General features: G+C 46.3%; 1 long non-coding RNA gene across 1 annotated transcript; it reads right to left on the bottom strand.

Annotated features, from left to right (window-relative positions):
- Positions 1–8688: 8688 nt before the first annotated feature.
- Positions 8689–21972, bottom strand: LOC125946590 (uncharacterized). The gene is made up of 5 exons (XR_007467682.1): positions 21682–21972; positions 11308–11472; positions 10434–10535; positions 9481–9576; positions 8689–8780 (listed from the first exon to the last, which is right to left on the bottom strand). It is a non-coding gene; the product is annotated as an uncharacterized LOC125946590 (long non-coding RNA).
- Positions 21973–22327: the final 355 nt, after the last annotated feature.

The raw sequence follows: 22327 nt of genomic DNA, 5'->3' as shown, positions 1-22327 counted from the left end.
TTCAGAGGGCGCGAGGTGCGTGCCTGCAAAGCTGCCACTGTGTCGGTGAGGTGCGCGATCTCTTCGCGAAGCTCGAGTAATTCGTTTGAAGAGGGGGCCGAGCACTCCCCACTTGCACGTTAGCGATGGAGGGGATTGCCACTAACATGACGGCGTTAGTGATGGCGGCCAACTTGCCGAGATCCTTTTCAGCCACCGTAGTAAGCGCCACGCGCACGTTGTTGGGGAGAAGCTGAATAAATATTTCGCGCAGCAGCGTGCTGTGGAGACCTGTAACGCTTCCCACAAGACGCTGCATTTGGTGCAGTAGTTAGATGGTGTGCGGTCACCAAGGTCCGTGTCGTTCAGGAGCTGCCGTAACCGTTCAGGTTCAGATGGTATGAGGCGTCGAATGAGTGTGTGCTTCAAAGTTTGGTAGGTGTTCTCCGCAGGTGGGGCTAGAAGCAAATCGCGGACCTCGCTGGCTGTAGCTGCCGGCAAGCTACTCACGATGTGATAAATAAATCGGAACAATTAAAGCTTATACTGCTGCGAACGCACAGTTACCCCAACCCCTATGTATGCAGCAAATACCCACCAGATGTAAGGCCAGAATGCCCTAAATGCCAAAATCCAAAGTGCGACTTAAATCACATGCTGTGGAAGTGTCCCGCGCTGAACGCTAGCTTCGGGTCTCCTGCCACCTAGGACGACTGTATCAACCACCTCAGGAGCCCCGACAGGGCCTTTCAACACCAGGCCGTCTAGAAGGCCCAACAGGTGGCTGGCGAGCTCAGACTCCCAGTCCCCACATGGGCGGTGCCACCAGGCCGGCCCTCGTAAGAGGTGCCCAGGCCCCTTCAGGACCTTTAATAAAGTTAATTCTCTCTCTCTCCCGATGTGATGGTAGCCCGTCAGGTCGGCTGTGATGCGCCTGGGGGCGAATCGTGCCTCTACTTGAATTAACCAGAGCTCGGGGTCAGTGGGCAAAAAGGAGGGCAGCTTCAATTCGACTGCAGACACAGCATGCGCGTCGGTGTCGCTGTGCGTGTTCATGATGGGTCACCGTTGTTGGTTGCTAGCACGGGCGACGAGCAATGATACCGTGAGCGATGAGTTCCAAGACTAAACTTTTTATTCTCTCACGAGACAGGAGGAGGCATGTGCCCAACAGACTTGCCTGTCAGGTACATAACATGGTGGCACAGAGTGGCGCTATAACTATCCATTTAAACGCGCGACAGTTATAGCGGCATGCGGAAGGCATTCGCTACATATGTAAAACCATTATTTCTGTGACTGCGCGTTTCGGCGAGTGAAAGGTCGCTTGTCGTGTCATCCTTTTTTTTTGGGGGGGGGGAGGGGAGAAGCACTTTCTCATTTTTCTCATCGTTCTGAACGAAGGCATAGCCATTATTATCTAGTTTGTCAAAAGCAAGTGATACCTTCTCGTGTTTTTGTCGGTTTTGTTTTGCACTGTGCCAAAGCTTTTTCCTGACTTCCCCAATTTTCCGCGCAAAATCTTCGTGAATGGACGGGTCAGTGTTCTTCAATTTGTATCCATTCTTTATTATAGTATTTCTTCCTGGAGTCCAGTAGTTTAAAAGTAACTGGCCTAGTCTTGTTCGGCTGTGCATATCCCAATCGATGTATGTGTTCTATGGCAACTGCCTCGAGGTCGAGTTTTTGTCCAATAATATCATTGTTTTGTAGGTGGTGGCGTGGAGCAGAGGTAGAATACCCGGCTTCAAATCTGAAGGTCGTAAGTTCTAATCCTACTCCAGTCCACTACATCTTTAGGCATGGAATGGCGCCTGACACCAGCGTGAAAAATAATATATTGCCGAGAGCTAGTGGGGCTATACTAGTTCAGGTGCAACCAAACTAGGAAGGCCCACTAAGCTTCATCAAAGTCACTCCCTCACCAGAGCAGGAATTGGCCTCCCTGGTGCAGTATTCGGCCACTACCTCCCTCATGACTCCTATAATTAACCCATGGCCCTCAGTCCCCAACGGATGCGGAGCACCAGACCAAGGCGGCGGTCAGACCTGCTACGCGGCAGAGGGTGTTAAGAATCTCTGGGTCCGGACAGGTCGCCAATGGAAACTGAACCTGGCAACGCTCAACATACGCACCCTCTCGAGTGAGGCTAGCTTGGCTATTTGTGAGATAGTGAGGCTATTTGGAGAATTATCAGGCATTGCCTGAGATGCTGTTGGCCTTAGTGAGGTTAGAAGAACTGCTGAGGCTTGCACAGTGCTGACTAACGGCCACGTCCTCTGCTACAGAGGTCTTCCAGATAAGAGAGAATCCAGGGTAGGATTTCAAGTCCATAACAACATAGCGGGCAACATTGATGAATTATACAGCATTAATGAGAGGGTAGCAGTCGTCGTAATAAAGCTGAATAGGAGGTACAAAATTAAGGTAGTACGAGCCTACGCCCCAACCTCTAGTCATGATGATGAAGAAATAGAACAGTTTTATGAATATGTTAAATTAGCAATGAGAAAGGTGCAATCTCGGTATACCGTAGTCGTAGGCGACTTCAATGCAAAAATGGGGCAAAAGCAGGTTGGTGAGCAAGCAATTGGCAACTACGGCATCGATTCTAGGAATGTAAGAGGAGAGATGTTAGTAGAATTCGCGGAAAGGAATATGCTCCACATAATGAATACCTTCCTCAGGAAGCACAGCAACAGGAAGTGGACCTGGAAAAGCCCTAATGGAGAAACAAGGAATGAAATAGATTCATACTCTCTGCCGATCCAAGCATAATGCAGGATGTAGAAGTGTTAGGTAAGGTAAAGTGCAGTGACCATAAAGGTTAGTGAGGTCTAGGATTTCACTCAATTTGAAGAGAGAAAGAGTGAAATGAGTCAAGAGGAAACAGGCCAACCTAGAGGCAATAAGGATAAAAGCAGACCAATTCAGGCTGGTGGTCGCACACAAATATGCAGCTTTATAAAAAAGAAGATAAAGACAACATAGAGGTAATGAATGAAACCGGAACTATGTTGATCTCAGAAGCAGCAATTGAAGTGGGAGGTAAGGCACCAAGGCAAACAGTAGGTAAGCTCTCCCAAGAAACAAAGGACCTAATAAAGAAACGGCAAAGCATGAAGTGTGAAATCGAGAGGTGAGGTAGAATTCGCTGAACTGTCGAAACTGATCAACAAAAGTAAGGGATACCCGAAATTATAACGTGGAAAAGATTGATGAAGCAGTAAATATGGACACAGCATGAAATTAGTGAGAAGAAAACTAGGCATAGGACAAGGCAAGGTGTATTCACTGAAAGATAAGCAGGGTAATATCAACAGCAATCATGATGACATAGTAAATGCAGCGAAATAATTGTATACTCAACTGTACAGTGTGCAGAACAGCAAAGCTACTTTCATTTGAAGTAGTGATGAACAGGATTGAGAGGCACCTTCTACACGCGTCGTGCGCCGCCTATAGAGGCGCCACTGATGGCCACCTAGCGGGCGCCGTCGACTACACGGGAGACCGTAGCAGCCGACAGCGCTTTGCAAGCAGGGGTGGCTGAAGTTCGCGGTTGCGATTTCCCCTTCGTTCGGGTGCAAGACAGCTACTTCTTCGGTGACAGCTGCAGGAAAGGCGCGGACCTCTATGAAAGTGGACATGTGCATGACGTTAAAGGAATTTGGGACAATCCAGTCCGCATACGTGCCAAGTGCGTCCCGCAGACCAGCGTAACAAAGCCCAGTTACGAAGTCGAGCTCGTGGTAAGTAGCCGCTTTGTTTTGTTGACTAATGCGATGTTTCAGTCGCTTTTCGTTGTTTTTAAAATTCTATCCTTGCCACATTGCTGTTTCTGTGCCTTAATAATTTAAACACGTCGTTTGGGCAGACTATCTCGAATAACTCCGCACGGAGCGATGCCGGTACATATTGTAGCGATATTGCTACCGCTGATTACACGTGACATCGCCGAATAAGTGCCATAGAAGTCGCTTCAATAAGAGCAATTGCAAAATTGTTGATGGAGATGCGTACCCTCGTCTAGGAAATCGCCAAACGTACGGGTGAATAAAGGGGGCGAGTTAGCGTTGCACCGTCGTTGCAATTCTGCTGCGCTCGTCGAACTGCCCTATCCGCACGAAGTTTTCGCGACTTGAAATTCTCTTAGTGACATGCTTCAAAATGTACAAAGCTGTAGTATGAGTATTTTTTTCTGTTAATGTTATGGAGGAGAGAACACACACGATATATTTCTAAGGCGGAGCAGCCGGCCTGGCAGCAAAACCGGCGCTGGTAGCAAGGCCGGGATTTGTTCCGTCGTCGTGATGCACGTAGCAATAATTAATACACTTTGCATAGGTACTGGATTCCTTCGTCAGTCGGTACCCAGAATTTCGTCATAGATGCATCTTACGTAGGCCTGCAATGTCTCTTGTTGTTTTAGAGCTCATTTGCCTGTGTAGGTTTTGCTACATTACACCGAGGGCACCGTAGCAGTGTTTTGCGGGCGAGCATTTTCTCAGCCATCCGTGATAACAATTTTATCGTCTTACGCTTAACTTGCACCACAACTATTTTTTCTTGCATAGGTCACATATGCGCTGTATGCTTTAATGTTGTTCTTAAATTTATTTTAGGGCAGGGGGGGGGGGGCATGTACGCCCATCATCTTATTAAGCCGAGCAAATGTCGAGTTTAGTGTGTCATTATTCGAACCATTGTAGATTATAAAATAGATGGGAGGGCGAAAAAGCATAGGTGTGCAACTATTACCAGAAATCTGATAGCAGTACTCAAATTAAGCTTAAGTTGTGTTCGGGATAAGTGCGATGGTAGTCTTACAAAACAGCTAGCATGTGGAAGGAAATCATAATACAACTGCCTTGGTTACCCTAAAAAAGTTTTGCTTTCTTGGCAGGCATCAGTACCTGACATTTTGCTGCAAGATGCACTCTGCACCTGCAAGGCAGGTAAAGGCGGACGGTGCAAGCACATTGCTGCCGTCGTCCATTACATCAAAAACGAAGAAAACAGATCATGCACAACTGGGCCAAGGCTGTGGGGCAAGCCTTCAGTGCGCGCACTTGGAACGTACAAGAAGGGATCGTGTTTGGATGGCTTCCTCAGCAAAGCAGTGGAAGGTGTTGTGCAACTGCCGCCAGATGTGGCCCCTAGTCAGGATGCAATTGTGTTAGCTGAACAGTTACTTGATGGTTTGTGGGACCACAACAGCTCGCTTGTAACAGCCATAAAACATGAGCTATCAGTGACAATTCCTAAACATGCTGAACATGAAGTTCTGGTACATGAGGAACAGATTGTAAAGGGGCATTTCCGTTTTTCGGAACTGCATCGTGGAAATGGCACGCAGCACAACACAGACGAGATGTACTGTTACATTGCCAAACATTGTGATGACTGCCGAAGAAATAGCAGACACAGAAAAGAAAACACGGGACGCAGGTCGAGACATGGTGCACTGGAAAAGAATGAGAGCCAGCCGCATATCAGCAAGTAGCCGGCCTCACGACATTTTGCGTTCCAGGAAAGCACCTAATTTACTGGCGGAAAGCTTCCTTTCTGCCAAATCATTTTACTCACAAGCGACAGCTTGCGGAATAGCCCTTGAAGACGAAGCCATTTCTTGTTTTGCGAAGAGAACGGGGGCTGAAATTAGAAAATGTGGGCTTCATATAATGCTGGAGCAGCCATGGCTTTGTTGCACACCAGACACAGTAGGTTTGCACGGCTCGAGATTGTCAGTACTGGAAGTGAAGTGTCCCTATTTGTGCAAGGACAAAGCAATTGTTGACAGCAACGCAGCCGCGTCAAATGTTTTATATTTGGTGTTCCGGAATCGGCGTGTAGAACTGAAGTCATCGCACAAGTACTACACGCAAGTGCAGACATCACTATATGTTCTTGGCCTCAACAAGTGCTTTTTCTATGTCTATTCACGGGCCCAACAGATCTGCATTGAAGTGACACCTAACAACTTTATCGCACAGGCCATCCCCCGACGTGAGCAATTCTACTTTAAGCACTTTTTACCAGTGTTAACTCAAAGGATGGTGAAACTTCCAGTTAAATTTTCATACATACACAAGGTAGATCATGCAGTTCCAGGTGCTTTAAACACCAAAGTGTAAAATGTGTCAGTTGATCCATACAAGTCCTTTCCAGCTGAAGACAAACCTTTACATTTACATCGTCAAAGGCATAGTGTGGTCTGTATAATGCCGCTGCATTAAAAAGGAACGTCATATCTCGGCATCCGATTCTTTGGAGTCGTCAAAAGAATGAAAGGGAACGACTTACTGGAGTGAGCTTCTGTAACTGCTACTGTACTTAACTTTACGTACAATTTCACATGGTAAATTCTAAAGTATCTCTGTATTCAAGCTGCTCCTTAGCCTTCCCCTGGCAACATCATAGTCTTTCAGCTCTTTTTTGTGAATATTTAATAGCAAATTTTCCCAACAGCCAGGTGCTGTAGCAGCTACAGCAGTTGACACCAGTAAGTTGTTCTCTCTCTTTTGATGAACTCTGCATTGAAGACACTTAATTGTCATGCTTTTTAGCGCAGTACTATTATACATCAAACTTGGGTGTTCTAAACAATATGTAAGAAGGCATGTCCTGGGTGGTAACCACACTAAAAGTGAAGGCTGAGGAAACCACTTATATACCGTTTTAGTCTCAAAACTACATGGAGCGTGTGTTTGCCATGCTGTGGTGAAGCCCAAATGCTATTCTGCATTCATGCCTTGTGGTGCGACATTGTTTCATTTTTGTCAGTGTTAAGGGCAAGCAAGTCCTTGCTTTCTTCCAGCATAATAATGCTACTACATTGCCTAACATTACATATGTATTAAGGACAATCACTCAGACAGCTGTGCTAACGCTTGTAAGTTTGCAAAAAGGTTATGCGCTATTCTGTGTCATATTTTCACATTTCTGTGTCACTGAAGCCTATCTGTGCACATGGGCACACATAGGTGGACGATGCCAATTTCTACTACAAAATAAGAAGTGGCATCTGCAAGGGCAACACAAAGCGTACAAAATGTGAGTAAACACTAAAGCAGGAAAAATGAGAAACTTCTAGAGAAATAGGCACAGCTCTATCAAAAATCGTTACACACCCTACAGATCAAAACCAATTTATTTTTTTTTTCACTTACTGCACTTCAAACTTTGTCACAATACTGGTTGGTCGACTTTTACATTGATGTGAAAATTATAATAAATTGTGTTCCATGGACATAACTTGCTAAGCTGTATAAATGCATGCACATTTATGTGCACTACCACATGCACAACCATGAACAAGGCACCGTAGTGAGAAGATGACAAAACAAATGAAGTTCAGAGTTGTTGCACATCTGCATACATTACAAATGGTCTTCACAAACATTTACAGAGTTCGTTAAACCTATTACTAAAATATTGGAGAAACAATGCCAACTCAGAGTGGGCAAAAAGTGACACAACTTACAAATATGCACAAGGTGAATAGCCAAGGAGGCCCGAACACAAATGTTACAAACTAGTTTCATGCACATACTCTACATAATGAATCACTTCAACCTGGTGACCACGTATTTTGCACGATAAATGTGCTCACAAACACTGAATAATTAGGATAAAGAATCATGTTATAGCTTGCAGCTTCATGCACCAGTGGTAAACATGCAGCAATCCACGAATACAGCTTAGTTTTCCAAATGTGCACACATAAGACTAAGGCCCGCATAAAAAAGTATGACATAAGACTAAGGCGAGTATTCACAAATCACCCTTGAACTGAAATGCCCTCCTAGCAAAGAAAATCTTCTTTGAAACTGAAATTTAGGGAACTTCGAGGTGGCGGTGGAGTGTTTCTTTCCCTCTGTGGAGTCAAGATGTAGCACTGATTAAGACAGCATTTACTATTATGGGCCAAAAGTACATTTCTTTTTCTGGTGGAATGGATGCACAAGGCACTATTATAGATGCCATGCTATGATTTCCTTGCATGCCCACTAATCTTTGTCCTTAATAATTGGAGCCCGCAAATTTGCCAGCACTGCACACATGTCGACTATTTTGCCAATGTGAGGAAGCAGATCAGCAGACAGTCTTTCTGACAATATTCTGAAAAGCATCATGCGCTGTATGCACCGTTCAACATGTATCCTTGCACTTGCAATCTTGTAGGTGCTGAGAACCTCCTCACGTGTAAAAGGCTCATTTGGTAGTGCAACATTTGCATCTGAACTAAAACTCCTCGCTCCACAAGAGCACTCCTGATTTGAGGAAAGCCCTTGTCAGCAAGAACAAGGTCCCCTGGCTCAAGCATGTGCAATATGCCACAGTCAGATGTGATAAGAGAGTCGGTGGCACGGTCCCCATAAGCCCTTGACATATAGCTTATGATGCCACTTGGAGTTATTCATACAAGGAATTTCACAGTGTATATTCCTTTGTAGCTAGAATGCATGATTACATTCTCATGGACAGTGCTTGGCGCCGCGCAGGGTACTTCTGTGCAGTCAATGAGAACCCTGCAGTTCACATAGTCGGGCTTGAAGCAGTTGGGCATCATCAGCTGTGTGGTTGACCGTGATGGCCAGTAAATGACTGGCCGCATTTTTGCATGGAGAGTCGAAAGGATGAGCAGAAAATGCCTTGAACATGTGGTTCTGTGCAACCCAAAAAACACCGCAACCCAAACACCATCAACGTTCATGGCATCACATGCAGCGTTCTTGACGTCGTAGGATGTTCCCCATGATGCATCTTTGCTTTCCTTCTTGCAGGGCAGAACAACCTAGAGCAGATGTTAGCGAATGAACACACATAACAGTCTTAAAAACACTTGAGAAGGGTAGCGATGGGGACTTTTTAGTGATTCATGAGGAACACTTTTGATGCAGCGTGAAACGTAACAGGACACAAGAAGGCACAAGTAAAGAAGTGTGTTGTCTTGCGCTGTGTGTTGTCTTTTCACTTGTGCCTTCTTGTGTACTATTACGTTTCGCGCTGCATCAAAAGTTAAAAACACTATTTGTCCAAACATTGCTGCATGACGTGGTCTGGACAAATTATATCAACGTGACAAGAAAGTGGATCTCGGAACAGTAATACTTCGAGGGAACAGTAATACTTCGAGACAATCAATCAATGCAAATTAAAGTAATGGAGTGAAATTGAAGGAAATGTAGTGTAGCCAGGCCAGGCAGAAAATTTCACGTTTTGATGAAATGAAAAATCTCTGGGCACGGATTGTAGTCTTACTGCAAAAATTCATTCTGCAGTCGACAGGATATAGGGTAATGTTTGACTATGACGGTAGTCATTTATTCTTTTATTAGGCAGTTCTAGCACCATGGTAAAATGCTGACTACTGAAAACAATGCACTGAAAAGCCCATCCTCCTAAAGTGACTAAAAAAACGTAGCTTCATTCACTGTAAACAAGCACACGCAAGATCAAATCTGTACAAAACACTCTAGTAAGCCTCATCCTACCTGCGTCTCAGCTTCACATTCTTTTAAACAACAAAAGAAGAGGCTCGGCATATCCACATCCGAGAACCATTTGCAAGGGTCTGTCTGCGTTCCTACCTGCACAAATTTAAACCACAGTGGGGTTACCTTCTTGCCATTTCTCCTTTCAACTTTGTTTTTGCACTATGCAAAGCAACAGCAGCATAGGCATCACTTGTCCAATTTTCCTCTCATACTACAAGCGCTACTGAAGAAATGTACAGTAGATTTATGACATTTTATATTTGCCTGAACTTTCCTGAAATACCGAATTTCATGAGAGGGCTTTCCTGGTTGGTAGACGCCTTAGAACTACTGCTGTGGACGGCTGTTACAGAATGGGTTGCATGGCCATAAGAGGCATGCAAAGGGAGCTTCTCCAAATCCACGTGCATTTTCATCTACACCAAGGCTGTGCCATTTCCTTTTAGGTGCAGACCTTCTTTCAGAGACAAAGAATGTAGCTGCTTTCAGCTCTTGTTTTGGTAAGAGTAATCCTGAAAACGTTGAACATACTGGTAGCTGTAGGGCGTGTTCAAAAGCATTGTTATTGCTGTTAGCAACATTCAGGTATGCTCAGTTCCTGGTAACATCATGGATGAACAACTGCCGCTGTGATTTATTCAGCACTAAAGATTGTTCGTACTTAAGTTGCAGGGTCAGCTGCCAAAAATCTCTCTTAGCTTATAAAGTTACTTTAGAGGAATGCTTAAAAATTTCTTTATAATAAAAGAATGCAAAGACATTGAGGTGAAAACGTGGGTTTCTGCTGGTGGAAATAAACGGTTCGTAGTGAGTGCTTGTGTAACCTTTCTTGTGCATGTGTGCAGCTGTTCGAGTTATGAATATTGCACTCTACAATAGCAAACAGTGGTAAGTCCTAAAAAGCTTCATAATCCGCCCAGACAAAGGGAGCACAACCTATTCAACAATACCTGCACTTGTGTGCACTGCAGTTGCACCACCCATCTTGGTCATCAGGAACTGGCAACACACAGCTCCATGTGGCTTGTCCATGCTGCTCACGTGGCCGGAGCCTGCATGATATTATTGTTTAAGCAAAATGAACAAAACACTAAAGAGACTGTGCTTGTTCCGCATTAACAAGTCTATCCATATAAACAGCATGCGTACGTTGGCAGTGTTAACAGGTGGCATTTATGTACCAGAAATATAGCTAGAACAAGCTGCTAATAGGCGCAATTTTATGACGGCAGGAAGAGTTCTTCAGACCATTTATAATTCCATTATTAGAATGTCACAACAACTGCTGTATTAGAATAAAGACAGCAGAGTCCGAAAAGCTTAATTTAGAGCAAGTAGATAAGCTTGAATGGCACATGCAGCAATGTCAAAAGTATAAATCCAAAAGTATCTTTAACATTCTCTCCAGCTAAGAAAGAAAGCATGTGTCCACTCAAAACAAAACTTGTGCTGTACAGTACCTTGCTTGCAACGTGAAGGACTTGTGGCTTTCATGCCTCTTTCGTTTCAGTTTATCTGTTACTGCTCTTAAAGAGTCTCCTTGGCTGACTCTGTAGTTAGTTATGATTGCCACTAGTTATGATTTATTGCATAGAACAGCTAAAAGGTGGTCTATTAGGGAAAGAGAGAGGATAACGAGAGAAGGGAAGCAGACGAGTAGAGGGAACACACAAGGTGCACGATACGGATAGCTGCAGAAGAATGTCCTTCAGTAGACTTAAGTAGGCTGGTGATGGATGATTTCCGCTACGCAAAGGAACACATTTAATTCTCTTATACTTATATTTTGCACTGTGCAAAATACCTCATCAAAATACCATTTACCTTTAATACGTGTGTGCAGTAGCAACTTTGGTAGACCTGTACACACTTGGAAACAAGGTGTGTAGATAGGCAGGGCTTCTCGGATCGTTCGACTTCTCGCCATTTAAAAAGTGACAGCTGCAGATCTTGGTGTGTCTGGTAGGCTGCCATGGACTGCCATCTGCACTAAATGAACTAATACGCAAAAATTGCCATCATAACACGCACGAATGCAAGCACACAGAACGTTACCAGGCACTGCGCTCCTACGCCTCAAAATACATTAACAAATGATTAGAATTAGCACAGCGTGCACACGCAAAATGTATTCAGCTGTGAAACAAACATAACACTCTACGTGGTAACTGCACAGACAGTAGGAAGCTGTGATGACTTCTCGAACATGAGGCGAATTTTTCTGCGAGAATCTAACAACAGTACCATAACCATATGCAGCTGCTAACTGCAAGTCTACATCTTTTCTAACACATTTTCCAAGCAACCACAGCAGCAGAGATATTCGCGAGCGAAAATAATAAAGCTATTAAAGAAGCATTTGTCTAATCATTCCGAAAAAAAGGCAGCGTGATTCGACCCCATTAAAACGAGGCGAGGCAAAGACCTCAGATTTAAAAAGAAATCGACAACAGTTATTCAAGAAGAACTTAGCAACGGTTCAACACGCCCGAAAGCACATAAAATAGATCCAAAAACATAATTGCTGGCGCGACGATTTCACGGGCCGCATAAACAAAAACAAAACAAAAATGCTTGGAAGGATGTTCAGCAGCTTTAACACGCAACACGATGAACTCGTGCAGCTGTGCGCCCTAGCTAGAGCAACACGGTAAAGAAGCGGCAAGCGGCATTCAGAACCTGTGAAGTGCCTTTAGCCTGCATGCTGCACCGCGTTCGAACCGAACCAAAATATGGGCAGGCCGTGATGAACTTCTTCGCTTGCCCGTGTCAACATGATCGAGTGCAGCAAACAACGAGATGGCAAGTCGAAAGCGTGGTAACAAGAAGCGACGCATTAACGCAGAAAATGACGAAGGGGCTCACTGTTGTGTTGCGTGGTTCATGCGAAGGAGCAGACAAGTTTCCAGGGGCGAAGCAACGTTTATTGCCACATGTTCATCGGTGCGTGGCTGTTCGAGATAAGCCCGCGCGCAGGTTGCGGCGCACGCCTTTTATTCGTATTGCGCGCCTGCGCATTAGAGAGTGCGGCGATAGGCCGGACACCGCATTCCTCCCCTTTTATATTGGCTAATATATTGGCTTTTATATTGGAGAACAAACGGGGGTAGACGATATTCTAGTTGACATTAAGCGGAAGAAATGGAGCTGGGCAGGCCATGTAATACGTAGGATGGATAACCGGTGGACCATTAGGGTTACAGAATGGATACCAAGAGAAGGGAAGCGCAGTCGAGGACGGCAGAAAGTCAGGTGGGATGATGAGGTTAGGAAATTCGCAGGCGCAAGTTGGAATACGCTAGCGCAAGACAGGGGTAATTGGAGATCGCAGGGAGAGGCCTTCGTCCTGCAGTGGACATAAATATAGGCTGATGATGATATTGGCTAATTTACCAAGCTAAACTCCAGCTTGATATCGGTCCGGTGGTCGACGGTCCCTAGTCGGGTAGCGTCTTGCACCCGCCGTCTGGATGTCTTGCGAAGCGGCAGGACCACTGGTGGTAGGAGCGGAGGATGTCACTGGGTCGACGCTTGGTGGAAACGCCAGGAACTCGTATCCCTCCTGGTCAGATGCCTCGCGGTCCGGATCCGTGGTCCGCGCGAGCAGCTGGTCCTTGTGACGACGCCAGGTGAAACTTCCTCTGGGTGTGGTAGCACGAACGGTAAGACACAGGGCCGGACTGCCACACAACAACACCAGGGACCCAGTTTGGTCTGCCTCGATAATTGCGAGCCATCACTTGGTCACCGACTGCTATGTCACGATCACGAAGTGGGCGAGCCACGGATTGCTTGAACTGATTATATGCAACCCTTCCTCCCACCGCTGGCTTGACAACATCGAGTCGATTTCGCAGCCGTCGCCCTAGTAACAAGTTTGCTGGTGACTCATTTGTTGTCGCATCGGGCGAGTTGCGATAGTTAAGCAAAAACTTGTGAAGCCTCAGTTGTAATGTGTCCGCTCCGCTAGATTTACGAAGAGCGTTTTTAAGTGTCTGAATAAAACGCACTGCAAGCCCGTTTGAGCTGGGATGATACGGTGCTGTAAGCACGTGACGACAGCCCAATTCTTTTACAAAAAGCTTCAACTCTTCGGAAGTAAACGGCGGGTGGTTATCAGTGACAATGGTTTCTGGGAAACCAAACCGGGCAAACAGCTCTCTGTCTGTCAACAGTAGCATCCGACGTAGTCGAGCGCATAACAAACACTTCCGGCCACTTGGAGTGCGCGTCCACGACTACAAGAAACATTGCGTGCAAAAAGGGGCCAGCAAAATCGATATGTACGCGCTGCCACGGTGCTGTCGGCCAAGACCAAGGATGCAGGGGCGCTTTGCATGGCTCGCAACGTTGTTCTTCACAACTTACGTAGGCCTTGACACGATGCTCGAGGTCCGCCTCGATGGACGGCCACCACACGTAGCTGCGCGCCAGCAGCAAGTTGCGCAACTTTGCCGGCACGATCACTCGCATCCCGAACATGATGCAGCCTTGGTGAACTGTGAGCTCGTTGCATCTGTCAAAAAAAGGCTTCAAATCTTTTTCAGTCACAGACGCCGGCCTCCCCATATTTATGAAATCTATCACTTTACAAAGCAAGGGGTCCCTAGTGGTTGTTCGAGCAATGTCCTGGCTTGAAACTGGCATTGATTGCAACCACAATGAATAAAAAGTTTCCTATCTTTCATGTGTTTCGTCTTTCACAATTGATAGAGGCAGGTGCGAAGAGAAATTGGCTTCAGCATTCTCGCTTGATTTTTTGAAGATAAGCAAATACCGGTAAGCGGACAATGTGACAGCCCATCGCTGCAAACGCGCTGCTGCGATTGTCGGAATGCCGGTTGTTGGGTTCGATGGGGGTGAAATGCGAAAACACCCGTGTACTTAGATGTAGGTGCACGTTAAAGAACCCCAGGTTCTTCTTCTTCTTTCTGGGGTTTACGTGCCAAAACCAGTTCTGATTATGAGGCACGCCGTAGTGGAAGGCTCCGGATTAATTTTGTCCACCTGGGGTTCTTTAACGTGCACTACAACGCAAGCACACGGGCGTTTTGCATTCGCCTCCATCGAAATGCGGCCACCGGGGCCGGGATTCGATCCCGCGACCTCGTGCTCAGCAGCGCAACGCCTTAGCTGACTGAGCCACCCCGGCGGGTAACCCCAGGTGGTCCAAATTTCCGGAGTCCCCCACTACGGCGTGCCTCATAATCAGGTCGTGGTTTTGGCACGTAAAACCCCATAACTTAATTTTTTTTTTGGGGGGGGGGGTCAAGATGGTTTGCAGCGGTTTATGGTCGGTGACTAATGTGAACGAACGACCGTAAACGTAGAAATGAAACTTAACACCAAATATTATTGCAAGGGCCTCTTTCTCAAGCTGGCTGTATTTATTTCGGCATCGGTCAAGGTACGCGATGCGAAAGCGATTGGCTTCGTACTGCCATCATCCAAAACATGAGAAAGAACAGCGCCTAAACCATAGTGCGATGCGTCGCATGATAGCTGCAATGGTTTGCACGGGTTGTAGTGCGCCAAAGTCGGGTGGAGAGGCTAGCAAGTTTCTTTATCTTGGTGAACGCTTCCTGGCAACACTCATCCCAGCACCACGGGGCGTTTTTACGTAGCAACCTGAAAAATGGTTGCGCCACCGTTGCTAGGTCAGGAAGGAACTTGCCGTAGAAATTGACGACTCCCAGGAACGACTGCAGCTGCTGCCTGTCTTTAGGGGATGGAACCTTGAGGAGTGCGTCAACCTTCTCCGTCATTGACGAGATGCCTTGTGCGCTGATAGTGTGTCCAAGGTAGCGAAGGTCCTGTTGGAAAAACGAACGCTTCTCTTTCTTGACACGAACGCCTCCTTTCAAGAAGTCGTTTTAACAGTCTCCAGATTGATGAAATGCTCTTCGTCATTTTTAGAAGTCACCAGAATGTCGTCTAGGTAACAGCAAACCCCGTGTAAGCCCTTCAGAATGGTGTCAGTTATTCTTTGGAAAATCCCGGGAACGGACGAAATTCCAAACGCGAGTCGATTAACAGCAAACAATCCTTTCTGCGTATTCAACGTGAGGTATTGTGTTGACGACTCAGACATGACCACTTGCTGATAAGCCCGGCTGAGATCAATCTTCGAGAAATGCTTAGCTCCCTACAAGGCTGTGAACAGGTCGTCCACCTTCGGTATTGGGTAGCGGTCGACATCAAGGCGCGGGTTACCGGTCGTCTTGTAGTCGCCGCAAATCCGTATGCTACCATCTTGCTTGATTACGGGTACCGCAGGCGTAGAGTATTCCAATGTCGTAACCGGCGATATAATTCCCAGATGTTCCATTTAGCCAATTCAGCGTCGAAAACCTTTTTGCAACGCGAACGGAACATTCCTGGCTTTTAGGAATCCCGGCTTCATATCAGGTTTAAGAAAAAGTTCGGCCGCGCTCTTCCGTTATCGTGCCTAACTCGTCTTGAAAAGGGGTGTGTAGTTCGCCAGCAATGCGTCTAGCCTCTTTTTTACGCTGATATGACTAGGAGTGTCTGATATTCTAATGTTGTTCAGGTTCCAGATTTTCGCCCACTCCAGCCGGACGGCGTGGAGCCACTCTCGGCCCAATAGAGGTGGTCCCTTGTGGTCTACGACGTAGTGGAAGAATTGCAGAATGGTCGCCGTGCTGCACGTTGACCGAAGAGACGCCCTGGGGTCGTACCAGTGCTCCTGTGTAGGTACGAAGTTTAACTGTAGTAGGCTCCAGCACAACCGCAGGAAAGAGCTGACGGAACGCGTCTTTGACATGACGGGAACAGCCGCTCCCGTGTCTAGCTCCATGTTCACCAATGCGCCGTCGATGGTCATCTGCACGGTGACAGGGTCGCTCTGAGCTGCCGACACGCCGTTTAGGTAGATGAGGGTGGAAGCTTTCCGTGACACAACCGTCAGCATCTTCAAACTATTTTTCACCTGCTTTTTCTTAGAAAAAGTCTTACCACTGCTTCGGCAGGCTCTCTGAATATGGCATTTTTTTTTTTGTTGTTGCAACTGAACAGGTTGCGCCCAAGTGAGGTCATGCTTCATCCGTGTGTTTTGGCGAACCACAGCGAAAACAGCTTTGCATGTTTTCCTGCGCCTCAGCTTGCACCTTGTGCACATCGCTGGACTGCGGCGGTCGGTGCCGCGTGCCTCAGCAGAACTCTTCTTAGCCGCCTCCATTGCAAGAGCCCGTTCCACCGCTTTCTGGAACGTAAGCTTGCTATCTTCCGTGAAAAGCACTCGCTGAATGTCTTCTCGTAGCAGGCCGCACACGAAGCGGTCCCGAAGGGACTCGTCAAGGGCGCTTCCAAACTCGCACGTTTCTTTCTTTCTTTCTTTATTTCCTTGAAGACCCCACACGGGGGTATTACATAGGGATGGGTTTACAACAATAGTTAAAACAATATTAGTTAAGGTGAGAGAATCGTTGACACTTCTTCCGTGAATGCAGATGAACTGGTGATGGCAGCGATGTGGTAGGGAAGGCCGTTCCAGTCTACAATGACGCGAGGGAAAAAAGAAGACGAAAAAGTGACAGTGCGCACTTTGGGGCGAGCGACACTTAATGAATGACCGGTGCGAAGTGATATTCGTGCTGGTGGTGAGAGCGGGATGACTGTAATAAAATCTGTGAAATAAAGATGGCTGGCGATGCGACGGCGATACGAAAGTGTTGGTAAACCGGAATCTGCTTTTAAGGATGATATGCTGATGTCGTAAGAATATGCAGAGTGAATGAACCTAGTAGCACGATACTGTACGGCTTCAAGGGCGTTAGTGAGGTAAATTTCATGCGGGCACCATATGCCAGAAGCGTATTCAAGTTAGGCCTGATGAACGATTGTATGCTAGTAGTTTTATGTGGGGAGAGCGTTTTGTAAGTGGCGTTTGAAAAAACCTAGCTTTTTGCTAGCATATCATATAACGTTATTCACATGCGAACACCAGTCAAGGTCGTCAGAAATAGCGATGCCTAGATGTTTGAAGGATTTTACTGGTTCCAATAGGCTTGTTACATATTACATAAGAGAATCTGAGGGGATTCGACGGCGGGATATGACATAACCTTGTATTTAGAAGGATTTAGTAGCATTAGCCAGTCATCACACCAATTTTGAATATTGTTTAGGTCGTTCTGAAGCAATATTTGGTCACGGATGTTACTTATGGTTCTGTAGACAACACAATCGTCAGCAAATACGTGGATATGACTAGAGACACTAAGTGGTAGATCATTAATATATTAAGAACAGGAGGGGACCTAGCTCAGAACCTGCGGATACGCCTGATGCTACGGGAAGCGGATTTAGAAACATTGTTATTTATTTGCACAAACTGGGAACGATTAGCAAGAAATTCTTTTATCCATTTTAGTACGTTTAGGGTGAATATTCAACTGTGAAGTTTTAGAAGCAGGCGTTTATGAGCTACTTTGTCAAAAGCTTTTGCGAAATTAAGGAAAATTGCGTCGGTCTGTGTTTTAGTATCGAGGTTGAATGTAGATCATGAAGAAAGATGGCCAACTGGGTTTCACAAGACTGTCCCTTACGGAAACCGTGCTGTGATGAATGAAAAAAATCGTTTCAGTCGAGAAAGTTCATCAAGTGAGAGAAAATGATATGTTCCATGATTTTGCAGGCGACGCTTGTTACGGAAATTGGTGGTACTTTAGTGGCGAGTCTCTGTTACCTGATTTGTACACCGGAACGACCTTGCCCACTTTCCATTCAATCGGCAGGTTACCTGTGGTTAATGACTGGGAAAACAACAAGATTATAAGAAGCAGAAATGATTTGGTGTTTTTAGCAGTTTGAAGTAATTTTGTCATGGCCAGCAAATGATTTTCTGTTACACTGCAGATACCGTTTAATGAAAAAATGATGGCAGGCATTTCTGACACGGCCGGAGAAGAAATGTTTGAATGAGCTTATCGGATTCTATGGTGAAAACAGACGAAAATGTTGTGTTGAAAACGTTAGCGCAGTCAGTGTCTGATAGAGGATCACCCATTTCGTTCAGAATAGTGACAGTGGGGTTGTCGGGAATTAATGACGTGCCAAATTTTTTGGGGTTATTTGCTATCAAGCGATGAAGGTCGTTATGATAGAACAAGTGTTTAGTGTTTAGTTCTGCGGATAGCTTTCAAGTATAAATGCTCGACTATAGTATCTTTCCCAGGCGCCGGGGTTAGGTTTCATTATAGCGGATTTTTCTTCTCGAGTGTTTAAGTGCTTTATTGAACCATGATGATTTCGGCTAGCGTGAACGGTAATAGTTGGAATGAACTTGTCTGCTAAGGTGTTAAGTTATTCTGAAAGAGAGACCAGTTATTTTCCACAGATTGAAAATGAAAGCTTGACTCGAATATTTCATAAAAGTCGTGTAGTTCTTGATTTATTGCAGCGTACTTGCCTTTGTCGTAAGACGGATGACCTTTTTGTATGACGGCGTAAACGGGGAGTAAAGGTAAAGGTGGCATGAATTACTTTATGATCACTAATTTCGCGAAGATAGTTAATGGTTGACAGGCTTTCGAGATGAGTGGTTAGTATAAGATCTAAAATGTCTCAGTAACCTGTGTAATGCGTGTTGGTTTAGTTACCAATTGCCTTAAGTTAAAGTTAAGGAAAACGTCCAGGAAATCTTTAGCACCTGCTTGGCTGGAACGTACTGCGCAGAAGACTAGTCAATGTTCGGATAATTAAAGTCTCCGAAGAGCAAGATACGTGGCATTAGAGTACTTTTTAGTTAAATTAATCAGGATATTATTAAGCTTGAGGGGAAAATCAACAGTACTGTAGGGGGGCGATAGCAAACACCGACAAGTAGCAGCTGGGGGTTAACATTGAACTTTAGCCATAGAATTTCTAGTTCAGATGATACGTTGATTAGGAGCAGGATAGCTGCTTATTCACAGCAATAAGAACACCCCCCCCCCCCCCCCCCCCCACAGACCCATGCCTATCTTGCGGAACACTACAAAATTAGGGAGGTCAGCAAGAATTTCTGCGTCAAAACGTCGTCAAAAAGCATGTTCGGGAGTAAGAGAAGATTACTTTCAGATGATGACAGAAGGTTTGATATCATATTACGTTTAGGAAGAAAACTGCGTATGTTAGAGAAAGTAACTGATAAACAAAAGGGCGGTTTAGGACACGGTGTAGAACCTTTAACTATGAGATGGTTGTTACGTGATAGCTATAATTCTTAACTGTTTGCGATGAGTCGTCAAAAAAGAATCGCTTGGGTCCGATATGTAAGTTTATACCGAAGTGAAAAAGGCACAGATTTGCTTTTCGCGAATGTGATAAGGTGCTTGAGCGCGGTCTGAGTTTGCTTGGAAAAATCTTCGCCGATGCTGTAAGCTGTACCCTTCAACTTCCGTGCGTTTGCCAAAATTGCGTTTTGTTTAAAATTACTGAATTTTACGATAATGGGACGGTTTCGACGGTTATTTGGCGTCCAAGGCGATGTGCACGTTCTATTTCATCAGGTTTAACAGTACAGTTCAGGTACTCGGAGCAGTGGCGGATGATTATTTCCTCAGAGCGCGCGAAGGATTCGTTGGAAGAAGTGTCAGGTATGCCACAAAATATCAAATTACTTCGTCTAGAGCGGTTTTCGGCATCTCCATTCGGTTTTCCAGAGTACGACACGACGAACAGTTGAACGGTGTCGGCTTGTACGCTCAGCAGCTGCAGTCGCATAGGTTCTATATGCTGACAGCTGGTTTCACAGTGGCCAGTCTCTTGATCAGGTGAAAGGACGTCGGTTGTTTCTTCCGTTGTTTTAAGTCTTCCACATCGTCCAGCAATTTCGAGTCCTGCAGAAGCTTTTTTAATTCTGCTAGAATGGCAGCCGTGTCAGGGCCAAGATTAGTCTCGATATCCCCAGCGAGCAGCAAGAGAGAGCGTACAACCGAGATGCGATCACCATAATAGTAAGCAAACACTGCAGGCTTGGCAGCTGGACAGAAAGTATTACTAGATTTTTAGCAAACAGGCTGCATGATCGACTAACTGCATGACGGGAGGAGTGATTAGGCGTCTGTCTAGCGGCACAGCCACCAAGCCTACAAAGGGATGTAGAAGGTAGCGGCGGCTTTAAAGCCGGCGCTTCCAGGAGTGTCACTGTCGATGGTTTCTGCCAGGAGGAAATGAGGACCACAGGCTCCGATAGAGGTGTCTTCCACTCCCAAGCACAGAAACTAGGACGGTGCAAAGTGCATCGTCATTGCCACGGGGCGGCAGCTTGAATGCGCGCACCGTTGTCGTCCAAGTCGAAGCACAAACAGCGAAAATCCGGCCTACCCGGCGAAGCGCTGCTCTGCACGCGCTGTCGGGACGACCATACGCATGCGGAAAAGAACACGTCGAAGAAGGGTAGATACGAGGAAGCAGCGTTAAGATGATCATACTGACGAGCACCTGCATGACGGAAGGAAGCTGATTAGGCGTCTGTCTAGCGGCACAGCCACCAAGCCCACCGACAGTTTACTGCGACAGTTTACGAAGCTCGGCAACATAACTAGATAAGGACTCGCCTTCTCGTTGACATCTCCGGTGAAACTTGGCCCGTTCTCCAATGACGGGCGGCTTCGGGGACAGGTGGTCGCTCAAAACTTTCTTGAGGTCTTCGAAACTCTTCGTAGAAGGCAGTTCTGGAGCTGTTAATGACTTCAAAAGCCCGTAGGTCTTCGGACCGATAATGCTCAAGAAGGCGTGTACCTTGACGCCGTCGGGTACTCGGTTAACAATCAGGAACGACGTAAGCCACTCTTCGTACGAAGCCCAATCGCTGGCAGACTCGTCAAAGGGTTCCAGCTGGCCCAGTCGCCCAGCGAAGTGCGTCACTGCTGCCTCGGCCCCAGTCATGACGACAGTCACAGGCTTCGTAAACTGCAAAAAGACAGTCTTCTTCACCGAGTGAATTTCGGAAACACTTGCCTTTCAAACTGAAGAACGACGTCTTCAAATCCCACCCTTGTCGCCAGTTGTGTTGCGTGGTTCATGCGAAGGAACAGACAAGTTTCCAGGGGCGAAGCGACGTTTATTGCCACATGTTCATCGGCGCGTGGCTGGTCGAGAAAAGCCCGCGCGCAGGTTGCGGCGCACGCCTTTTACTCGTTTTGCGCGCCTGCACATTAAGGAGTGCAGCGATAGGCCGGACACCACACTCACCTTTCCCGACGAACGGCGGCGATCCATTGTTTCCGTCGCTCCTGCTCATGAGGCCTCGCGGGGAATGGGTAAAACCGCGTCCCCGGCGAGTTTTTGTAGGTGTTTGAGCACCCCACCACACAGCAATTGTTATTCGACATGCTTTGAAGTTTCGCCAACCACACACATGCGACGGACGTTGCTTATTTCACTACGTCCCAGGCAGCACAACCAGGCTGGCCCCAGCACGGCAATATCACGGCAAACACCGGCACAAATCTAGGCCCGAAACCGGCAGCGCTACCCGCGTCAAGAATGGCCCAGCGTGGCCATGCCACTAAAGGGCCTATTTCGGCCATTGTGTGGCAGCGCCAATATAGGCAGATAGCCGGCTCTGCCCTTCATTGCCATTCTAGTGTCCCACCTTGCCTACTGGCAGCGCCGGTATTGGTCAATAGCCGGCTCTGCCGCTTTTAGTCAATTTATTGTCCCGCATTACCCACTGACATGGCCATATTGGCATATTGTGATGTATGTGGGCGATGCCGTTATTTCCTACGATTTTAAATTACGCAAATATTGCACGGTATATGCTCGATGCAACATGCCATAATCTACTATAAAATCACAAAAAATATGAACAATTTCTTTATTGGTCTTAAAAAAG

The sequence above is a fragment of the Dermacentor silvarum genome, chromosome 7, assembly GCF_013339745.2.
Source record: "Dermacentor silvarum isolate Dsil-2018 chromosome 7, BIME_Dsil_1.4, whole genome shotgun sequence".
In the NCBI taxonomy this organism is placed as follows: Eukaryota; Metazoa; Arthropoda; class Arachnida; order Ixodida; family Ixodidae; genus Dermacentor; species Dermacentor silvarum.
This window is presented reverse-complemented; position numbering and strand designations above follow the sequence as displayed.